Source organism: Gallus gallus, chromosome 5, assembly GCF_016699485.2.
Source record: "Gallus gallus isolate bGalGal1 chromosome 5, bGalGal1.mat.broiler.GRCg7b, whole genome shotgun sequence".
Taxonomy (NCBI): Eukaryota; Metazoa; Chordata; class Aves; order Galliformes; family Phasianidae; genus Gallus; species Gallus gallus.
In genome coordinates, this window is record NC_052536.1 from 56,537,398 (window position 1) to 56,558,913 (window position 21,516).

At 57.5% G+C, this 21,516-nt stretch overlaps 1 protein-coding gene across 2 annotated transcripts in view; it reads right to left on the bottom strand.

The window, feature by feature from the left end:
• MDGA2 (MAM domain containing glycosylphosphatidylinositol anchor 2) overlaps window positions 1–21,516 on the bottom strand; it is a 362,730-nt gene that overhangs the window by 45,386 nt on the left and 295,828 nt on the right. The gene's annotated exons all lie outside the window — the stretch shown is intronic.

Genomic DNA, 21,516 nt, shown 5'->3' on the forward strand with positions numbered 1-21,516 from the left:
AACATTAAGTCCTTAACTTGCACACTTCAGAAGTGTACAAAAGCTGGGCAAAGTTTTAGAGTAGGCTGAACTCAGACATTGCCTTTGATGGTGCAGGAGCTATGAGACATGTGGGCAGTCTGCCTGGCGGTAGAAGAGCTCGCATGTCACTAACACCTGCCACCATCCCACTGCTCCATTTCCAGGAGAGGAAACAAAAATATGATGAGGGGCACACACACATATCTCTGATAAATAAGCCACCTGAATTGGGTTTTTGTAGAATCACAGCATGCTCAAGTTGGAAGGGACCTTAAAGCCTCCATAGCCCCACCCCTGCTGTGGGAGCCCTCCCTGCTCAGGCTGCCCAGGGCCCATCCACGGCCTTGGGCACCTCCGGGGATGGGCACCTACAGCTCCAAGGATTCATGCCATGACCTTTTGTGTGCCTGTTAAGGCAATCTGTAGGCAAGATTAGAGCTCCATTAACAGGTACTCTTTTTAATTAATCCCTCCCTCTGTGTTCACACTGCTCGAGTGCAAGTAACTGTGACGCTTGAGGCTCAGCCAAGGAGAGGACTCACGGCACAACTTAATGTGGAGTATAAAGTTTGTTTCCCTTCTCATCACCAACAGAACTTTTAGAATATGTGGTAGATAAAAAATTCAGCAGGTTGTGGTTGTGTAGGGGAGAAGGATGGATCAAGGTGAGGAGGTAGTGCTGCATCTAGGCCAGCCCCTGTGTGAGACACCAATGTACAAACACACAGACCATCTGCTTGTCTTGGATGGGTATGTGGCTAAAAGAAAGCATAAATTCCTCCCAGAAAAGCAAAAGGCTTTTTTATTGGTAATTATTGCAGAAGTTTCTTCATTGCCACTTCATGCTAGGACAAGACTGGTAAGGGCACACCCAGAACCTCCTCCAGCAGCTGAGGATGGAGGCAGGCTCCTAACAGTGTCCTGCTCTGTCTCCTCCTGGAGAACATCTGTAGCTGAAGCTTAATACATGTTAATTTCTATGCATCTTCTGGGTGGGACAGGAACATGCTCACCTCTAAGATCAAAGAATCATAGTATCATTCAGGTTCAAAATGATGTCCAAGATCCCCAAGCCTAACCCCAGTCTGTCCCCACCACACCCACTGACCGTGTACCTCAGTGCTACATCTCCAGGGTTATGGAAAACCTGCAGGGATGGAAACCCCCCTACTCCCTGGGCAGCCTGTGCCAGTGCCTGACCACTCATCATGAGAAGAAATCTTTCCAAATATCCAATGTGAACTTCCCCAGGAACTAGCTGAGGCCATGACCTCTTGTCCTATTACTAGCCTACACACAGGCTATGGATGCTCCACCCCTGGAGGTGTTCAAGACTAGGCTGGATGGGACCCTGGGCAACTTGGTCTAGTGCCAGACCTGCAGGTTGGTGGCCCTGCTGGTGGCAGGGGGGCTGGAACTTACAGATCCTTGGGCTCCCTTCCAACCCAAGACATTCTATGATTTGATGGTTCTATGATAGTAACATGGGAGCAGAGGCCAATCCTCACTCACAACTACCCAGGGAGCTCTCACATGCTTTGTAAAGAGCATCCCCAGGAGCTCTGCCCAGAGAGATATGCCTCCAAACTGTGGCAGTACCGTGGCTGTGGCCACCTTGCGCAGCTGAGAGCGAAGGGCTGAAGGGTGAGGTCAGGCTGCCCACTGTGACATCAGCAAGGATGTCACAATGCAGGGGATGGTTTTAGGGCCGTCAGCAGGCAGTGCTGCTTCACTTTGGCCTGGGCCATAGGTAAGTGCAGCAGCATGGGAAGGTCGGGCTGGACGAGGGACACAATGCAAACACCGGCCCCTGTGGGAGTGCCACGGGCAGTGCTTGGAACTGTCCCTGCCAGCGCTGGCCTCAGTCCCTGCTGCCACCCATCTCCTTCTACCCACTGCTCCTCCCTGAGCACAGGGCCATGAGGCTCCTGGCCCCGCTCCCTCCCAGCCCCACTGAGCCCCTCTCTCCCATCTCTTGCAGATCATGGCTTTGGTGTTGGTTCTCGCCTTGTTGGTGAGGGCGCTAATTGTCAGTGGCAGTGACCATGCGGTCATGCTTGAGCGCGTGCAGCAGCACGAGAAAGAGCAGAGGAACGGGGAGCAGAGCTGGGTGGACATGTCGGCTCTGCTCTTTACTCTGCTGGACTACTGGAAGATCTGGTTGTGTACGGGACTGTTTGTCTTCCTCTTTTGGAACATGTGGCGGTCCCTAAAAAGGAAGCAGCATGAGGAAGGGGGACAGCAGGAACGGCAAGAACTGGAGGAACAGGTGGAAGAGGTGGAACCTGAGGAACAGCAGGAGCAAGTGGAACAGGAGGAACAGCTGGAACGGGTGGAAGAGGTGGAACAGGAGGATCAGGTGGAACATGTGGAACAGGAGGAACAGGAGGAACGGGAGGATCAGGGGGAACAGGTGCAGCAGGAGGAACAGGTGGAAGAGGTAGAACGGGAGGACGAGGAGGATGAATACTTCTATCATTCAGCACTGACCAGATACATTGCATGGCGTGCCTGGAAAAAGATGCAAGGAAAGGCCACCAAGTGCGTGCTGGTGGAGGAGCTGATGAGAGACCTCCTGCAGACCTACACATTTGTCTATTCAAACAGCTTCTACCCGGTGCTGCAGCCTGCCATTGGGGTGGGCAGCGCCTTTGAAGGCTGGAGTCCCTGTGAGGAGGACATTGTGTACCGCCTGCTCGTGCCCATTAAGGCCCCCCATGGGCACGTCTTCCACCCGGAGCTGGGTGAGGAAGGGGACATGCTGGCAAGGAACTCCCGCATCCGTGTGGAGCTGGTGTGCATGTGCACAAGGGAGCAGCAGCTGGGGGACGTGCTGTGCTTCCTCCACCACTCTGAGGAGGAGCTGAGCCAAAATCAGCAGCCCAGCCTCCTACAGACGCTCTGCACCGGCTCCTACCTGGATGTGCAGAAAACTGCCGCCTGGTTCAACAAGCAGGTACCAAGAACCTGGAGGCTCACGCACCGGGCACACCGTTACGGCCTTAAGGTGCTGCCCTCCAGCCGCTCCTGCAAGCTCCAGGTGACAGACACCTCCAGCGGGGAAAAAGTCCACGTTGAGCTGCTGTTCGGGGTGCAGCAAGGCAACCTGGACATCTTCCTGAGCAGCCAGAACGCAGAGGCCGTCTTTACGCCCAGCACAACATGGCCGCAGAGCTGCGCTGTGGCGGAAAGGAAGTACTTCGAGTACGTGGCCAGGACCGCTGGACCCAACAGCTGCCACCTCGTCTGCCTGAGGCTCTTTGCTCACATCCTGGTGGGCATGGGCTTTTCCAGCTACACCATCAAGACTCTTCTCCTCCACCTCCTAGCCATCATCCCTTTGGAGGACTGGCGCAGGAGGCATTTCCTGAGCCGGCTGGAGAATCTCCTGCAATACCTGCAATACTGCCTGAACGACAAACTCCTGAACCACTTCCTCCTTGGCAACGCGACCATGCCTGACGAGGTTGTCCTGCCGCAGGCCTTCCAAACAGCCAGCCCGCTCAACCTCTTTCAGCACCTGGAGCAGGACCCGGACGCCCACTCCCGGGCACTGCGTGACTTCAAGGAGCTGAAAGATCGCCTCTTCAGACTGCTGCTGTTTGGACGCTGAAAGAGGCCTTTGTCAGAACCCTCCTTTCTTGGGCTCAAAGCTCACATGCTGTGAGCAATAAGACTCTGAGCTATCTAGGAGGCCAGAGGTGGGTGTTGCCGTGTGGCAGTCAGCATCAGGTTGTGGGCAGTTTACATCCAAAAGGATTTCTTTGGAGAGAGTTTGCCGGCTAAAGATCTGGGCTGAGACCAAATGACTCCAGCTTGGTACAGGAGATTTGGGAATAGTACCATTGTATCCTGTGAGGGCAAGACGCAAGTGGGCACCTCCCTGCTCCCTCTTATCTGCTGGCAAGGCCCAGAAGATGGGAACAAAAGGAGTTCCTGCTATGGTCCCAAAAGGAAGAAGCTGTCACTCCAAAGACAGCCAACTCGGCCACTCTGGACTTACATTAATAAGGCTGTCCTGTCCTTGGAAAAAGTCATCCTTGTCGTCGTCAAGCCAACAACAACCTCCGACGACCCATCTCTACTGAAGCTCAGCATCTGAACTACGAGCTATGCTGGAAACCCGGTGGTGACTCATTCTCTCTTGCTTTCTACAGAGACTCTTTGCTTTTATTTCCAATCTCTCTTCTATCACCCGACTTCCCTTGCCCATCTCCCTAAACAACTAGGATTTGTAATAAAGTGGTCGGGCTAACATTTCACCTGTTGTGTCTTAATCTCGCCGTCGGGTGTACATCCATGAAGGGAACCTCCTCTCCCTCCTACAAATTGGAGCAACACAGCCTTCACGCACAGAGCTCTGCCTGCCTGCCGGGAGCAGCGCACGCGGCAGCCGTTCCCTGCTACCACACCGTGAGGAGCCGGACCCCGTGCAGCCGGAGAGGCCTCTGCACAGACGCTTCCAACACAGCCTCCTGTCAGCAGCTGGGCAGGGACCGCCCGGCCTCTCAGAGAGCATCCCTTTGTTCCGGGAGCTTCGGCCTCTGCACAAATGCCAAGAAATGCCTTGCTCAGCTCAGCGCTGCTCGAGTGTGACCTGTGCAAGGAGGGACTGCAGTGTCAGTTGCACAGTGCCGTGGCGAGACGGCTTCAGAACACTGCCATGACGGGAGAGTCCACCGTCCTCTGGGGCAGTGAGATGGAGTGCGCCGTCACCCTCCCTTTCAGAAGATGCTCTCTGACGTTCAAACCGCCTCGTGTGTCCTTTGAGGAAGGCGGAATGCCATCCTATTTTACCAGAACCTCTGTCAGCTGGGCTAGGCGTACGAGTTCCGAGGAAAATCACAGAATTCCTCACAAAAAAACCTTGCACGCCGGCTTCCCTCCTTCCCGCTCTTGAGACCCCAACCCCTCCACGCCTTCCCTGCCCTGGCGGTTACGCTGACGTCACGACGGTGAGTCCGGCCGCCCTCCTGGCCCCGCCCACTCTGCCTCAGCGCCGCCTCTCCTCAGCGGCCCCGCGCTGCCCGCTCGGGCTGCCCGGCGCCTCCTCTCCGTCCCGCCTTCTGACTTGGCCGCGTTGGCCGGGGCTCGGCCCGTCAGGGAGACGTCCGGCTGCCAGTGCGGGGAGACGGGGTAGCCAGAAAGCTTAGGATCCTACGATCACTCAGGCTGCAAAGAGAACTGAGATCCCCAAGCCCAAGCCCACCCCACCGTGCCCACTGCCCACGTCCCTCAGTGCCACATCTCCACGGCTCTGGAACACCCCCACGGACGGTGACCCCACCATTCCTGGGCAGCTGGGCCTGTGCTAACTGCTCTTTGTGAGAAGAGATCTTTCCTAACATCCAACCCGAACTTCCCCTGGCCCTCCTCAGGGACATTCCCTCTCATCCCATCGCTGTTAGCCAGGAGCCAACCTCCCCCCCCACGCCCAGCTCCTGTCAGGGAGCTGCAGAGAGCCATGAGGGCTCCCCTGAGCCTCCTCTTCTCCACACTGACCCCCCCCAGCTCCCCCAGCCGCTCCCCATCACGCGTGTGCTCCAGAGCCCTCACAGCTCCGTTCCCCTCTCTGCACGCGCTGCAGGGCCTCCATGTCTGTCTGGGAGTGAGGGGCCCAGCACTGAACACAGCGCTCGAGCTGCGGCATCACAGTGCAGAGTGCGGAGGGACGATCCCCCCTCCTGCTGACCGCACTGCTGCTGGCACAAGCCAGGAATGCCGCTGACCTTCCTGGCCACCTGAGCACACTGCTGCCTTGTGTGCGGCAGCTGTTGCCCACCACCCCTAGAGCTTTTTCCTCAACGCGGCTCCCAGCCACTCTGCCCCAAGCCTGCGGCACTGCATGGGATTGGTGTGACCAAAGCACGTGACCTGATGCTGTATTCTACTGGATTACTGGAAGATCTGGTTCCACACGGGACTGTTTTTCCTGCTGTTCTGGACCATGCGGCGGTCCCTAAAAAGGAACCAGCATGATGATAGCAGCAGTGAGGAGGACAGCTCCAGCAGCGAGGAGGCGGCAGCAGTGGGCAAGCATGAGGAAGGGGAGCAAGAGGAACAGGAGGAACAGGAGGAACAGGTGGAAGAGGAGGAACAGGAGTTAGTGGTAGTGACTGCATTTAAGAACAGTGTTTTGTAGCAGAGAATTTATTCTATCAAACATAGCTATTTTGCTCATTGTAGCTGTTGCAGTTTCCATGGAAATAAACGGGAGGCATTACTTTTGGAGCGACCTATGTGTATGCGGCCCAAGACAATCCGTCTTCACTCAGTGTGGCCCAGGGAAGCCAAGAGGTCAGCGAGAGGAAGCTTGCACACAGAGAGTTACAGGACTGCTATGTACCAGTGCAGACCATGGCAGCCTGGGTGGAATGGGAAACAGACACGTTGTTGCTGTTCTTAGAAACATAGACTCATAGAGCCCTTCTGGTTGGAGAAGACATCTAAGACCAACCATCAGCCCATTCCCACCATGCCTGCTAACCCTGTGAGCACCTACCAGACAGCTTCTGGTTGTGGATGCCCCACCCCTGGAGGTGTTCAAGACTAGGCTGGATGGGACCCTGGGCAACTTGGTCTAGTGCCAGACCTGCAGGTTGGTGGCCCTGCTGGTGGCAGGGGGGCTGGAACTTACAGATCCTTGGGCTCCCTTCCAACCCAAGACATTCTATGATTTGATGGTTCTATGACAGTAACATGGGAGCAGAGGCCAATCCTCACTCACAACTACCCAGGGAGCTCTCACATGCTTTGTAAAGAGCATCCCCAGGAGCTCTGCCCAGAGAGATATGCCTCCAAACTGTGGCAGTACCGTGGCTGTGGCCACCTTGCGCAGCTGAGAGCGAAGGGCTGAAGGGTGAGGTCAGGCTGCCCACTGTGACATCAGCAAGGATGTCACAATGCAGGGGATGGTTTTAGGGCCGTCAGCAGGCAGTGCTGCTTCACTTTGGCCTGGGCCATAGGTAAGTGCAGCAGCATGGGAAGGTCGGGCTGGACGAGGGACACGGTGCAAACACCGGCCCCTGTGGGAGTGCCACGGGCAGTGCTTGGAACTGTCCCTGCCAGCGCTGGCCTCAGTCCCTGCTGCCACCCATCTCCTTCTACCCACTGCTCCTCCCTGAGCACAGGGCCATGAGGCTCCTGGCCCCGCTCCCTCCCAGCCCCACTGAGCCCCTCTCTCCCATCTCTTGCAGATCATGGCTTTGGTGTTGGTTCTCGCCTTGTTGGTGAGGGCGCTAATTGTCAGTGGCAGTGACCATGCGGTCATGCTTGAGCACGTGCAGCAGCACGAGAAAGAGCAGAGGAACGGGGAGCAGAGCTGGGTGGACATGTCGGCTCTGCTCTTTACTCTGCTGGACTACTGGAAGATCTGGTTGTGTACGGGACTGTTTGTCTTCCTCTTTTGGAACATGTGGCGGTCCCTAAAAAGGAAGCAGCATGAGGAAGGGGGACAGCAGGAACAGCAAGAACGGGAGGAACAGGTGGAAGAGGTGGAACGTGAGGAACAGCAGGAGCAAGTGGAACAGGAGGAACAGCTGGAACGGGTGGAAGAGGTGGAACAGGAGGATCAGGTGGAACATGTGGAACAGGAGGAACAGGAGGAACGGGAGGATCAGGGGGAACATGTGGAACAGGAGGAACAGGAGGAACGGGAGGATCAGGGGGAACAGGTGCAGCAGGAGGAACAGGTGGAAGAGGTAGAACGGGAGGACGAGGAGGATGAATACTTCTATCATTCAGCACTGACCAGATACATTGCACGGCGTGCCTGGAAAAAGATGCAAGGAAAGGCCACCAAGTGCGTGCTGGTGGAGGAGCTGATGAGAGACCTCCTGCAGACCTACACATTTGTCTATTCAAACAGCTTCTACCCGGTGCTGCAGCCTGCCATTGGGGTGGGCAGCGCCTTTGAAGGCTGGAGTCCCTGTGAGGAGGACATTGTGTACCGCCTGCTCGTGCCCATTAAGGCCCCCCATGGGCACGTCTTCCACCCGGAGCTGGGTGAGGAAGGGGAGGTGCTGGCAAGGAACTCCCGCATCCGTGTGGAGCTGGTGTGCATGTGCACAAGGGAGCAGCAGCTGGGGGACGTGCTGTGCTTCCTCCACCACTCTGAGGAGGAGCTGAGCCAAAATCAGCAGCCCAGCCTCCTACAGACGCTCTGCACCGGCTCCTACCTGGATGTGCAGAAAACTGCCGCCTGGTTCAACAAGCAGGTACCAAGAACCTGGAGGCTCACGCACCGGGCACACCGTTACGGCCTTAAGGTGCTGCCCTCCAGCCGCTCCTGCAAGCTCCAGGTGACAGACACCTCCAGCGGGGAAAAAGTCCACGTTGAGCTGCTGTTCGGGGTGCAGCAAGGCAACCTGGACATCTTCCTGAGCAGCCAGAACGCAGAGGCCGTCTTTACGCCCAGCACAACATGGCCGCAGAGCTGCGCTGTGGCGGAAAGGAAGTACTTCGAGTACGTGGCCAGGACCGCTGGACCCAACAGCTGCCACCTCGTCTGCCTGAGGCTCTTTGCTCACATCCTGGTGGGCATGGGCTTTTCCAGCTACACCATCAAGACTCTTCTCCTCCACCTCCTAGCCATCATCCCTTTGGAGGACTGGCGCAGGAGGCATTTCCTGAGCCGGCTGGAGAATCTCCTGCAATACCTGCAATACTGCCTGAACGACAAACTCCTGAACCACTTCCTCCTTGGCAACGCGACCATGCCTGACGAGGTTGTCCTGCCGCAGGCCTTCCAAACAGCCAGCCCGCTCAACCTCTTTCAGCACCTGGAGCAGGACCCGGACGCCCACTCCCGGGCACTGCGTGACTTCAAGGAGCTGAAAGATCGCCTCTTCAGACTGCTGCTGTTTGGACGCTGAAAGAGGCCTTTGTCAGAACCCTCCTTTCTTGGGCTCAAAGCTCACATGCTGTGAGCAATAAGACTCTGAGCTATCTAGGAGGCCAGAGGTGGGTGTTGCCGTGTGGCAGTCAGCATCAGGTTGTGGGCAGTTTACATCCAAAAGGATTTCTTTGGAGAGAGTTTGCCGGCTAAAGATCTGGGCTGAGACCAAATGACTCCAGCTTGGTACAGGAGATTTGGGAATAGTACCATTGTATCCTGTGAAGGCAAGACGCAAGTGGGCACCTCCCTGCTCCCTCTTATCTGCTGGCAAGGCCCAGAAGATGGTCCCAAAAGGAAGAAGCTGTCACTCCAAAGACAGCCAACTTGGCCACTCTGGACTTACATTAATAAGTCTGTCCTGTCCTTGGAAAAAGTCATCCTTGTCGTCGTCAAGCCAACAACAACCTCCGACGACCCATCTCTACGGAAGGTCAGCATCGGAACTACGAGCTATGCTGGAAACCCGGTGGTGGCTAATTCTCTCTTGCTTTCTACAGAGACTCTTTGCTTTTATTTCCAATCTCTCTTCTATCGCCCGACTTCCCTTGCCCATCTCCCTAAACAACTAGGATTTGTAATAAAGTGGTCGGGCTAACATTTCACCTGTTGTGTCTTAATCTCGCCGTCGGGTGTACATCCATGAAGGGAACCTCCTCTCCCTCCTACAAATTGGAGCAACACAGCCTTCACGCACAGAGCTCTGCCTGCCTGCCGGGAGCAGCGCACGCGGCAGCCGTTCCCTGCTACCACACCGTGAGGAGCCGGACCCCGTGCAGCCGGAGAGGCCTCTGCACAGACGCTTCCAACACAGCCTCCTGTCAGCAGCTGGGCAGGGACCGCCCGGCCTCTCAGAGAGCATCCCTTTGTTCCGGGAGCTTCGGCCTCTGCACAAATGCCAAGAAATGCCTTGCTCAGCTCAGCGCTGCTCGAGTGTGACCTGTGCAAGGAGGGACTGCAGTGTCAGTTGCACAGTGCCGTGGCGAGACGGCTTCAGAACACTGCCATGACGGGAGAGTCCACCGTCCTCTGGGGCAGTGAGATGGAGTGCGCCGTCACCCTCCCTTTCAGAAGATGCTCTCTGACGTTCAAACTGCCTCGTGTGTCCTTTGAGGAAGGCGGAATGCCATCCTATTTTACCAGAACCTCTGTCAGCTGGGCTAGGCGTACGAGTTCCGAGGAAAATCACAGAATTCCTCACAAAAAAACCTTGCACGCCGGCTTCCCTCCTTCCCGCTCTTGAGACCCCAACCCCTCCACGCCTTCCCTGCCCTGGCGGTTACGCTGACGTCACGACGGTGAGTCCGGCCGCCCTCCTGGCCCCGCCCACTCTGCCTCAGCGCCGCCTCTCCTCAGCGGCCCCGCGCTGCCCGCTCGGGCTGCCCGGCGCCTCCTCTCCGTCCCGCCTTCTGACTTGGCCGCGTTGGCCGGGGCTCGGCCCGTCAGGGAGACGTCCGGCTGCCAGTGCGGGGAGACGGGGTAGCCAGAAAGCTTAGGATCCTACGATCACTCAGGCTGCAAAGAGAACTGAGATCCCCAAGCCCAAGCCCACCCCACCGCGCCCACTGCCCACGTCCCTCAGTGCCACATCTCCACGGCTCTGGAACACCCCCACGGACGGTGACCCCACCATTCCTGGGCAGCTGGGCCTGTGCTAACTGCTCTTTGTGAGAAGAGATCTTTCCTAACATCCAACCCGAACTTCCCCTGGCCCTCCTCAGGGACATTCCCTCTCATCCCATCGCTGTTAGCCAGGAGCCAACCTCCCCCCCCACGCCCAGCTCCTGTCAGGGAGCTGCAGAGAGCCATGAGGGCTCCCCTGAGCCTCCTCTTCTCCACACTGACCCCCCCAGCTCCCTCAGCCGCTCCCCATCACGCGTGTGCTCCAGAGCCCTCACAGCTCCGTTCCCCTCTCTGCACGCACTGCAGGGCCTCCATGTCTGTCTGGGAGTGAGGGGCCCAGCACTGAACACAGCGCTCGAGCTGCGGCCTCACAGTGCAGAGTGCGGAGGGACGATCCCCCCTCCTGCTGACCGCACTGCTGCTGGCACAAGCCAGGAATGCCGCTGACCTTCCTGGCCACCTGAGCACACTGCTGCCTTGTGTGCGGCAGCTGTTGCCCACCACCCCTAGAGCTTTTTCCTCAACGCGGCTCCCAGCCACTCTGCCCCAAGCCTGCGGCACTGCATGGGATTGGTGTGACCAAAGCACGTGACCTGATGCTGTATTCTACTGGATTACTGGAAGATCTGGTTCCACACGGGACTGTTTTTCCTGCTGTTCTGGACCATGCGGCGGTCCCTAAAAAGGAACCAGCATGATGATAGCAGCAGTGAGGAGGACAGCTCCAGCAGCGAGGAGGCGGCAGCAGTGGGCAAGCATGAGGAAGGGGAGCAAGAGGAACAGGAGGAACAGGAGGAACAGGTGGAAGAGGAGGAACAGGAGTTAGTGGTAGTGACTGCATTTAAGAACAGTGTTTTGTAGCAGAGAATTTATTCTATCAAACATAGCTATTTTGCTCATTGTAGCTGTTGCAGTTTCCATGGAAATAAACGGGAGGCATTACTTTTGGAGCGACCTATGTGTATGCGGCCCAAGACAATCCGTCTTCACTCAGTGTGGCCCAGGGAAGCCAAGAGGTCAGCGAGAGGAAGCTTGCACACAGAGAGTTACAGGACTGCTATGTACCAGTGCAGACCATGGCAGCCTGGGTGGAATGGGAAACAGACACGTTGTTGCTGTTCTTAGAAACATAGACTCATAGAGCCCTTCTGGTTGGAGAAGACATCTAAGACCAACCATCAGCCCATTCCCACCATGCCTGCTAACCCTGTGAGCACCTACCAGACAGCTTCTGGTTGTGGATGCCCCACCCCTGGAGGTGTTCAAGACTAGGCTGGATGGGACCCTGGGCAACTTGGTCTAGTGCCAGACCTGCAGGTTGGTGGCCCTGCTGGTGGCAGGGGGGCTGGAACTTACAGATCCTTGGGCTCCCTTCCAACCCAAGACATTCTATGATTTGATGGTTCTATGACAGTAACATGGGAGCAGAGGCCAATCCTCACTCACAACTACCCAGGGAGCTCTCACATGCTTTGTAAAGAGCATCCCCAGGAGCTCTGCCCAGAGAGATATGCCTCCAAACTGTGGCAGTACCGTGGCTGTGGCCACCTTGCGCAGCTGAGAGCGAAGGGCTGAAGGGTGAGGTCAGGCTGCCCACTGTGACATCAGCAAGGATGTCACAATGCAGGGGATGGTTTTAGGGCCGTCAGCAGGCAGTGCTGCTTCACTTTGGCCTGGGCCATAGGTAAGTGCAGCAGCATGGGAAGGTCGGGCTGGACGAGGGACACAATGCAAACACCGGCCCCTGTGGGAGTGCCACGGGCAGTGCTTGGAACTGTCCCTGCCAGCGCTGGCCTCAGTCCCTGCTGCCACCCATCTCCTACCCACTGCTCCTCCCTGAGCACAGGGCCATGAGGCTCCTGGCCCCGCTCCCTCCCAGCCCCACTGAGCCCCTCTCTCCCATCTCTTGCAGATCATGGCTTTGGTGTTGGTTCTCGCCTTGTTGGTGAGGGCGCTAATTGTCAGTGGCAGTGACCATGCGGTCATGCTTGAGCACGTGCAGCAGCACGAGAAAGAGCAGAGGAACGGGGAGCAGAGCTGGGTGGACATGTCGGCTCTGCTCTTTACTCTGCTGGACAACTGGAAGATCTGGTTGTGTACGGGACTGTTTGTCTTCCTCTTTTGGAACATGTGGCGGTCCCTAAAAAGGAAGCAGCATGAGGAAGGGGGACAGCAGGAACGGCAAGAACTGGAGGAACAGGTGGAAGAGGTGGAACCTGAGGAACAGCAGGAGCAAGTGGAACAGGAGGAACAGCTGGAACGGGTGGAAGAGGTGGAACAGGAGGATCAGGTGGAACATGTGGAACAGGAGGAACAGGAGGAACGGGAGGATCAGGGGGAACAGGTGCAGCAGGAGGAACAGGTGGAAGAGGTAGAACGGGAGGACGAGGAGGATGAATACTTCTATCATTCAGCACTGACCAGATACATTGCATGGCGTGCCTGGAAAAAGATGCAAGGAAAGGCCACCAAGTGCGTGCTGGTGGAGGAGCTGATGAGAGACCTCCTGCAGACCTACACATTTGTCTATTCAAACAGCTTCTACCCGGTGCTGCAGCCTGCCATTGGGGTGGGCAGCGCCTTTGAAGGCTGGAGTCCCTGTGAGGAGGACATTGTGTACCGCCTGCTCGTGCCCATTAAGGCCCCCCATGGGCACGTCTTCCACCCGGAGCTGGGTGAGGAAGGGGACATGCTGGCAAGGAACTCCCGCATCCGTGTGGAGCTGGTGTGCATGTGCACAAGGGAGCAGCAGCTGGGGGACGTGCTGTGCTTCCTCCACCACTCTGAGGAGGAGCTGAGCCAAAATCAGCAGCCCAGCCTCCTACAGACGCTCTGCACCGGCTCCTACCTGGATGTGCAGAAAACTGCCGCCTGGTTCAACAAGCAGGTACCAAGAACCTGGAGGCTCACGCACCGGGCACACCGTTACGGCCTTAAGGTGCTGCCCTCCAGCCGCTCCTGCAAGCTCCAGGTGACAGACACCTCCAGCGGGGAAAAAGTCCACGTTGAGCTGCTGTTCGGGGTGCAGCAAGGCAACCTGGACATCTTCCTGAGCAGCCAGAACGCAGAGGCCGTCTTTACGCCCAGCACAACATGGCCGCAGAGCTGCGCTGTGGCGGAAAGGAAGTACTTCGAGTACGTGGCCAGGACCGCTGGACCCAACAGCTGCCACCTCGTCTGCCTGAGGCTCTTTGCTCACATCCTGGTGGGCATGGGCTTTTCCAGCTACACCATCAAGACTCTTCTCCTCCACCTCCTAGCCATCATCCCTTTGGAGGACTGGCGCAGGAGGCATTTCCTGAGCCGGCTGGAGAATCTCCTGCAATACCTGCAATACTGCCTGAACGACAAACTCCTGAACCACTTCCTCCTTGGCAACGCGACCATGCCTGACGAGGTTGTCCTGCCGCAGGCCTTCCAAACAGCCAGCCCGCTCAACCTCTTTCAGCACCTGGAGCAGGACCCGGACGCCCACTCCCGGGCACTGCGTGACTTCAAGGAGCTGAAAGATCGCCTCTTCAGACTGCTGCTGTTTGGACGCTGAAAGAGGCCTTTGTCAGAACCCTCCTTTCTTGGGCTCAAAGCTCACATGCTGTGAGCAATAAGACTCTGAGCTATCTAGGAGGCCAGAGGTGGGTGTTGCCGTGTGGCAGTCAGCATCAGGTTGTGGGCAGTTTACATCCAAAAGGATTTCTTTGGAGAGAGTTTGCCGGCTAAAGATCTGGGCTGAGACCAAACGACTCCAGCTTGGTACAGGAGATTTGGGAATAGTACCATTGTATCCTGTGAGGGCAAGACGCAAGTGGGCACCTCCCTGCTCCCTCTTATCTGCTGGCAAGGCCCAGAAGATGGGAACAAAAGGAGTTCCTGCTATGGTCCCAAAAGGAAGAAGCTGTCACTCCAAAGACAGCCAACTCGGCCACTCTGGACTTACATTAATAAGGCTGTCCTGTCCTTGGAAAAAGTCATCCTTGTCGTCGTCAAGCCAACAACAACCTCCGACGACCCATCTCTACTGAAGCTCAGCATCTGAACTACGAGCTATGCTGGAAACCCGGTGGTGGCTAATTCTCTCTTGCTTTCTACAGAGACTCTTTGCTTTTATTTCCAATCTCTCTTCTATCACCCGACTTCCCTTGCCCATCTCCCTAAACAACTAGGATTTGTAATAAAGTGGTCGGGCTAACATTTCACCTGTTGTGTCTTAATCTCGCCGTCGGGTGTACATCCATGAAGGGAACCTCCTCTCCCTCCTACAAATTGGAGCAACACAGCCTTCACGCACAGAGCTCTGCCTGCCTGCCGGGAGCAGCGCACGCGGCAGCCGTTCCCTGCTACCACACCGTGAGGAGCCGGACCCCGTGCAGCCGGAGAGGCCTCTGCACAGACGCTTCCAACACAGCCTCCTGTCAGCAGCTGGGCAGGGACCGCCCGGCCTCTCAGAGAGCATCCCTTTGTTCCGGGAGCTTCGGCCTCTGCACAAATGCCAAGAAATGCCTTGCTCAGCTCAGCGCTGCTCGAGTGTGACCTGTGCAAGGAGGGACTGCAGTGTCAGTTGCACAGTGCCGTGGCGAGACGGCTTCAGAACACTGCCATGACGGGAGAGTCCACCGTCCTCTGGGGCAGTGAGATGGAGTGCGCCGTCACCCTCCCTTTCAGAAGATGCTCTCTGACGTTCAAACTGCCTCGTGTGTCCTTTGAGGAAGGCGGAATGCCATCCTATTTTACCAGAACCTCTGTCAGCTGGGCTAGGCGTACGAGTTCCGAGGAAAATCACAGAATTCCTCACAAAAAAACCTTGCACGCCGGCTTCCCTCCTTCCCGCTCTTGAGACCCCAACCCCTCCACGCCTTCCCTGCCCTGGCGGTTACGCTGACGTCACGACGGTGAGTCCGGCCGCCCTCCTGGCCCCGCCCACTCTGCCTCAGCGCCGCCTCTCCTCAGCGGCCCCGCGCTGCCCGCTCGGGCTGCCCGGCGCCTCCTCTCCGTCCCGCCTTCTGACTTGGCCGCGTTGGCCGGGGCTCGGCCCGTCAGGGAGACGTCCGGCGGCCAGTGCGGGGAGACGGGGTAGCCAGAAAGCTTAGGATCCTACGATCACTCACGCTGCAAAGAGAACTGAGATCCCCAAGCCCAAGCCCACCCCACCGCGCCCACTGCCCACGTCCCTCAGTGCCACATCTCCACGGCTCTGGAACACCCCCACGGACGGTGACCCCACCATTCCTGGGCAGCTGGGCCTGTGCTAACTGCTCTTTGTGAGAAGAGATCTTTCCTAACATCCAACCCGAACTTCCCCTGGCCCTCCTCAGGGACATTCCCTCTCATCCCATCGCTGTTAGCCAGGAGCCAACCTCCCCCCCCACGCCCAGCTCCTGTCAGGGAGCTGCAGAGAGCCATGAGGGCTCCCCTGAGCCTCCTCTTCTCCACACTGACCCCCCCCAGCTCCCTCAGCCGCTCCCCATCACGCGTGTGCTCCAGAGCCCTCACAGCTCCGTTCCCCTCTCTGCACGCGCTGCAGGGCCTCCATGTCTGTCTGGGAGTGAGGGGCCCAGCACTGAACACAGCGCTCGAGCTGCGGCCTCACAGTGCAGAGTGCGGAGGGACGATCCCCCCTCCTGCTGACCGCACTGCTGCTGGCACAAGCCAGGAATGCCGCTGACCTTCCTGGCCACCTGAGCACACTGCTGCCTTGTGTGCGGCAGCTGTTGCCCACCACCCCTAGAGCTTTTTCCTCAACGCGGCTCCCAGCCACTCTGCCCCAAGCCTGCGGCACTGCATGGGATTGGTGTGACCAAAGCACGTGACCTGATGCTGTATTCTACTGGATTACTGGAAGATCTGGTTCCACACGGGACTGTTTTTCCTGCTGTTCTGGACCATGCGGCGGTCCCTAAAAAAGGAACCAGCATGATGATAGCAGCAGTGAGGAGGACAGCTCCAGCAGCGAGGAGGCGGCAGCAGTGGGCAAGCATGAGGAAGGGGAGCAAGAGGAACAGGAGGAACAGGTGGAAGAGGAGGAACAGGAGTTAGTGGTAGTGACTGCATTTAAGAACAGTGTTTTGTAGCAGAGAATTTATTCTATCAAACATAGCTATTTTGCTCATTGTAGCTGTTGCAGTTTCCATGGAAATAAACGGGAGGCATTACTTTTGGAGCGACCTATGTGTATGCGGCCCAAGACAATCCGTCTTCACTCAGTGTGGCCCAGGGAAGCCAAGAGGTCAGCGAGAGGAAGCTTGCACACAGAGAGTTACAGGACTGCTATGTACCAGTGCAGACCATGGCAGCCTGGGTGGAATGGGAAACAGACACGTTGTTGCTGTTCTTAGAAACATAGACTCATAGAGCCCTTCTGGTTGGAGAAGACATCTAAGACCAACCATCAGCCCATTCCCACCATGCCTGCTAACCCTGTGAGCACCTACCAGACAGCTTCTGGTTGTGGATGCCCCACCCCTGGAGGTGTTCAAGACTAGGCTGGATGGGACCCTGGGCAACTTGGTCTAGTGCCAGACCTGCAGGTTGGTGGCCCTGCTGGTGGCAGGGGGGCTGGAACTTACAGATCCTTGGGCTCCCTTCCAACCCAAGACATTCTATGATTTGATGGTTCTATGACAGTAACATGGGAGCAGAGGCCAATCCTCACTCACAACTACCCAGGGAGCTCTCACATGCTTTGTAAAGAGCATCCCCAGGAGCTCTGCCCAGAGAGATATGCCTCCAAACTGTGGCAGTACCGTGGCTGTGGCCACCTTGCGCAGCTGAGAGCGAAGGGCTGAAGGGTGAGGTCAGGCTGCCCACTGTGACATCAGCAAGGATGTCACAATGCAGGGGATGGTTTTAGGGCCGTCAGCAGGCAGTGCTGCTTCACTTTGGCCTGGGCCATAGGTAAGTGCAGCAGCATGGGAAGGTCGGGCTGGACGAGGGACACGGTGCAAACACCGGCCCCTGTGGGAGTGCCACGGGCAGTGCTTGGAACTGTCCCTGCCAGCGCTGGCCTCAGTCCCTGCTGCCACCCATCTCCTTCTACCCACTGCTCCTCCCTGAGCACAGGGCCATGAGGCTCCTGGCCCCGCTCCCTCCCAGCCCCACTGAGCCCCTCTCTCCCATCTCTTGCAGATCATGGCTTTGGTGTTGGTTCTCGCCTTGTTGGTGAGGGCGCTAATTGTCAGTGGCAGTGACCATGCGGTCATGCTTGAGCACGTGCAGCAGCACGAGAAAGAGCAGAGGAACGGGGAGCAGAGCTGGGTGGACATGTCGGCTCTGCTCTTTACTCTGCTGGACTACTGGAAGATCTGGTTGTGTACGGGACTGTTTGTCTTCCTCTTTTGGAACATGTGGCGGTCCCTAAAAAGGAAGCAGCATGAGGAAGGGGGACAGCAGGAACGGCAAGAACGGGAGGAACAGGTGGAAGAGGTGGAACCTGAGGAACAGCAGGAGCAAGTGGAACAGGAGGAACAGCTGGAACGGGTGGAAGAGGTGGAACAGGAGGATCAGGTGGAACATGTGGAACAGGAGGAACAGGAGGAACGGGAGGATCAGGGGGAACATGTGGAACAGGAGGAACAGGAGGAACGGGAGGATCAGGGGGAACAGGTGCAGCAGGAGGAACAGGTGGAAGAGGTAGAACGGGAGGACGAGGAGGATGAATACTTCTATCATTCAGCACTGACCAGATACATTGCACGGCGTGCCTGGAAAAAGATGCAAGGAAAGGCCACCAAGTGCGTGCTGGTGGAGGAGCTGATGAGAGACCTCCTGCAGACCTACACATTTGTCTATTCAAACAGCTTCTACCCGGTGCTGCAGCCTGCCATTGGGGTGGGCAGCGCCTTTGAAGGCTGGAGTCCCTGTGAGGAGGACATTGTGTACCGCCTGCTCGTGCCCATTAAGGCCCCCCATGGGCACGTCTTCCACCCGGAGCTGGGTGAGGAAGGGGAGGTGCTGGCAAGGAACTCCCGCATCCGTGTGGAGCTGGTGTGCATGTGCACAAGGGAGCAGCAGCTGGGGGACGTGCTGTGCTTCCTCCACCACTCTGAGGAGGAGCTGAGCCAAAATCAGCAGCCCAGCCTCCTACAGACGCTCTGCACCGGCTCCTACCTGGATGTGCAGAAAACTGCCGCCTGGTTCAACAAGCAGGTACCAAGAACCTGGAGGCTCACGCACCGGGCACACCGTTACGGCCTTAAGGTGCTGCCCTCCAGCCGCTCCTGCAAGCTCCAGGTGACAGACACCTCCAGCGGGGAAAAAGTCCACGTTGAGCTGCTGTTCGGGGTGCAGCAAGGCAACCTGGACATCTTCCTGAGCAGCCAGAACGCAGAGGCCGTCTTTACGCCCAGCACAACATGGCCGCAGAGCTGCGCTGTGGCGGAAAGGAAGTACTTCGAGTACGTGGCCAGGACCGCTGGACCCAACAGCTGCCACCTCGTCTGCCTGAGGCTCTTTGCTCACATCCTGGTGGGCATGGGCTTTTCCAGCTACACCATCAAGACTCTTCTCCTCCACCTCCTAGCCATCATCCCTTTGGAGGACTGGCGCAGGAGGCATTTCCTGAGCCGGCTGGAGAATCTCCTGCAATACCTGCAATACTGCCTGAACGACAAACTCCTGAACCACTTCCTCCTTGGCAACGCGACCATGCCTGACGAGGTTGTCCTGCCGCAGGCCTTCCAAACAGCCAGCCCGCTCAACCTCTTTCAGCACCTGGAGCAGGACCCGGACGCCCACTCCCGGGCACTGCGTGACTTCAAGGAGCTGAAAGATCGCCTCTTCAGACTGCTGCTGTTTGGACGCTGAAAGAGGCCTTTGTCAGAACCCTCCTTTCTTGGGCTCAAAGCTCACATGCTGTGAGCAATAAGACTCTGAGCTATCTAGGAGGCCAGAGGTGGGTGTTGCCGTGTGGCAGTCAGCATCAGGTTGTGGGCAGTTTACATCCAAAAGGATTTCTTTGGAGAGAGTTTGCCGGCTAAAGATCTGGGCTGAGACCAAACGACTCCAGCTTGGTACAGGAGATTTGGGAATAGTACCATTGTATCCTGTGAGGGCAAGACGCAAGTGGGCACCTCCCTGCTCCCTCTTATCTGCTGGCAAGGCCCAGAAGATGGGAACAAAAGGAGTTCCTGCTATGGTCCCAAAAGGAAGAAGCTGTCACTCCAAAGACAGCCAACTCGGCCACTCTGGACTTACATTAATAAGGCTGTCCTGTCCTTGGAAAAAGTCATCCTTGTCGTCGTCAAGCCAACAACAACCTCCGACGACCCATCTCTACTGAAGCTCAGCATCTGAACTACGAGCTATGCTGGAAACCCGGTGGTGGCTAATTCTCTCTTGCTTTCTACAGAGACTCTTTGCTTTTATTTCCAATCTCTCTTCTATCACCCGACTTCCCTTGCCCATCTCCCTAAACAACTAGGATTTGTAATAAAGTGGTCGGGCTAACATTTCACCTGTTGTGTCTTAATCTCGCCGTCGGGTGTACATCCATGAAGGGAACCTCCTCTCCCTCCTACAAATTGGAGCAACACAGCCTTCACGCACAGAGCTCTGCCTGCCTGCCGGGAGCAGCGCACGCGGCAGCCGTTCCCTGCTACCACACCGTGAGGAGCCGGACCCCGTGCAGCCGGAGAGGCCTCTGCACAGACGCTTCCAACACAGCCTCCTGTCAGCAGCTGGGCAGGGACCGCCCGGCCTCTCAGAGAGCATCCCTTTGTTCCGGGAGCTTCGGCCTCTGCACAAATGCCAAGAAATGCCTTGCTCAGCTCAGCGCTGCTCGAGTGTGACCTGTGCAAGGAGGGACTGCAGTGTCAGTTGCACAGTGCCGTGGCGAGACGGCTTCAGAACACTGCCATGACGGGAGAGTCCACCGTCCTCTGGGGCAGTGAGATGGAGTGCGCCGTCACCCTCCCTTTCAGAAGATGCTCTCTGACGTTCAAACCGCCTCGTGTGTCCTTTGAGGAAGGCGGAATGCCATCCTATTTTACCAGAACCTCTGTCAGCTGGGCTAGGCGTACGAGTTCCGAGGAAAATCACAGAATTCCTCACAAAAAAACCTTGCACGCCGGCTTCCCTCCTTCCCGCTCTTGAGACCCCAACCCCTCCACGCCTTCCCTGCCCTGGCGGTTACGCTGACGTCACGACGGTGAGTCCGGCCGCCCTCCTGGCCCCGCCCACTCTGCCTCAGCGCCGCCTCTCCTCAGCGGCCCCGCGCTGCCCGCTCGGGCTGCCCGGCGCCTCCTCTCCGTCCCGCCTTCTGACTTGGCCGCGTTGGCCGGGGCTCGGCCCGTCAGGGAGACGTCCGGCGGCCAGTGCGGGGAGACGGGGTAGCCAGAAAGCTTAGGATCCTACGATCACTCACGCTGCAAAGAGAACTGAGATCCCCAAGCCCAAGCCCACCCCACCGCGCCCACTGCCCACGTCCCTCAGTGCCACATCTCCACGGCTCTGGAACACCCCCACGGACGGTGACCCCACCATTCCTGGGCAGCTGGGCCTGTGCTAACTGCTCTTTGTGAGAAGAGATCTTTCCTAACATCCAACCCGAACTTCCCCTGGCCCTCCTCAGGGACATTCCCTCTCATCCCATCGCTGTTAGCCAGGAGCCAACCTCCCCCCCCACGCCCAGCTCCTGTCAGGGAGCTGCAGAGAGCCATGAGGGCTCCCCTGAGCCTCCTCTTCTCCACACTGACCCCCCCCAGCTCCCTCAGCCGCTCCCCATCACGCGTGTGCTCCAGAGCCCTCACAGCTCCGTTCCCCTCTCTGCACGCACTGCAGGGCCTCCATGTCTGTCTGGGAGTGAGGGGCCCAGCACTGAACACAGCGCTCGAGCTGCGGCATCACAGTGCAGAGTGCGGAGGGACGATCCCCCCTCCTGCTGACCGCACTGCTGCTGGCACAAGCCAGGAATGCCGCTGACCTTCCTGGCCACCTGAGCACACTGCTGCCTTGTGTGCGGCAGCTGTTGCCCACCACCCCTAGAGCTT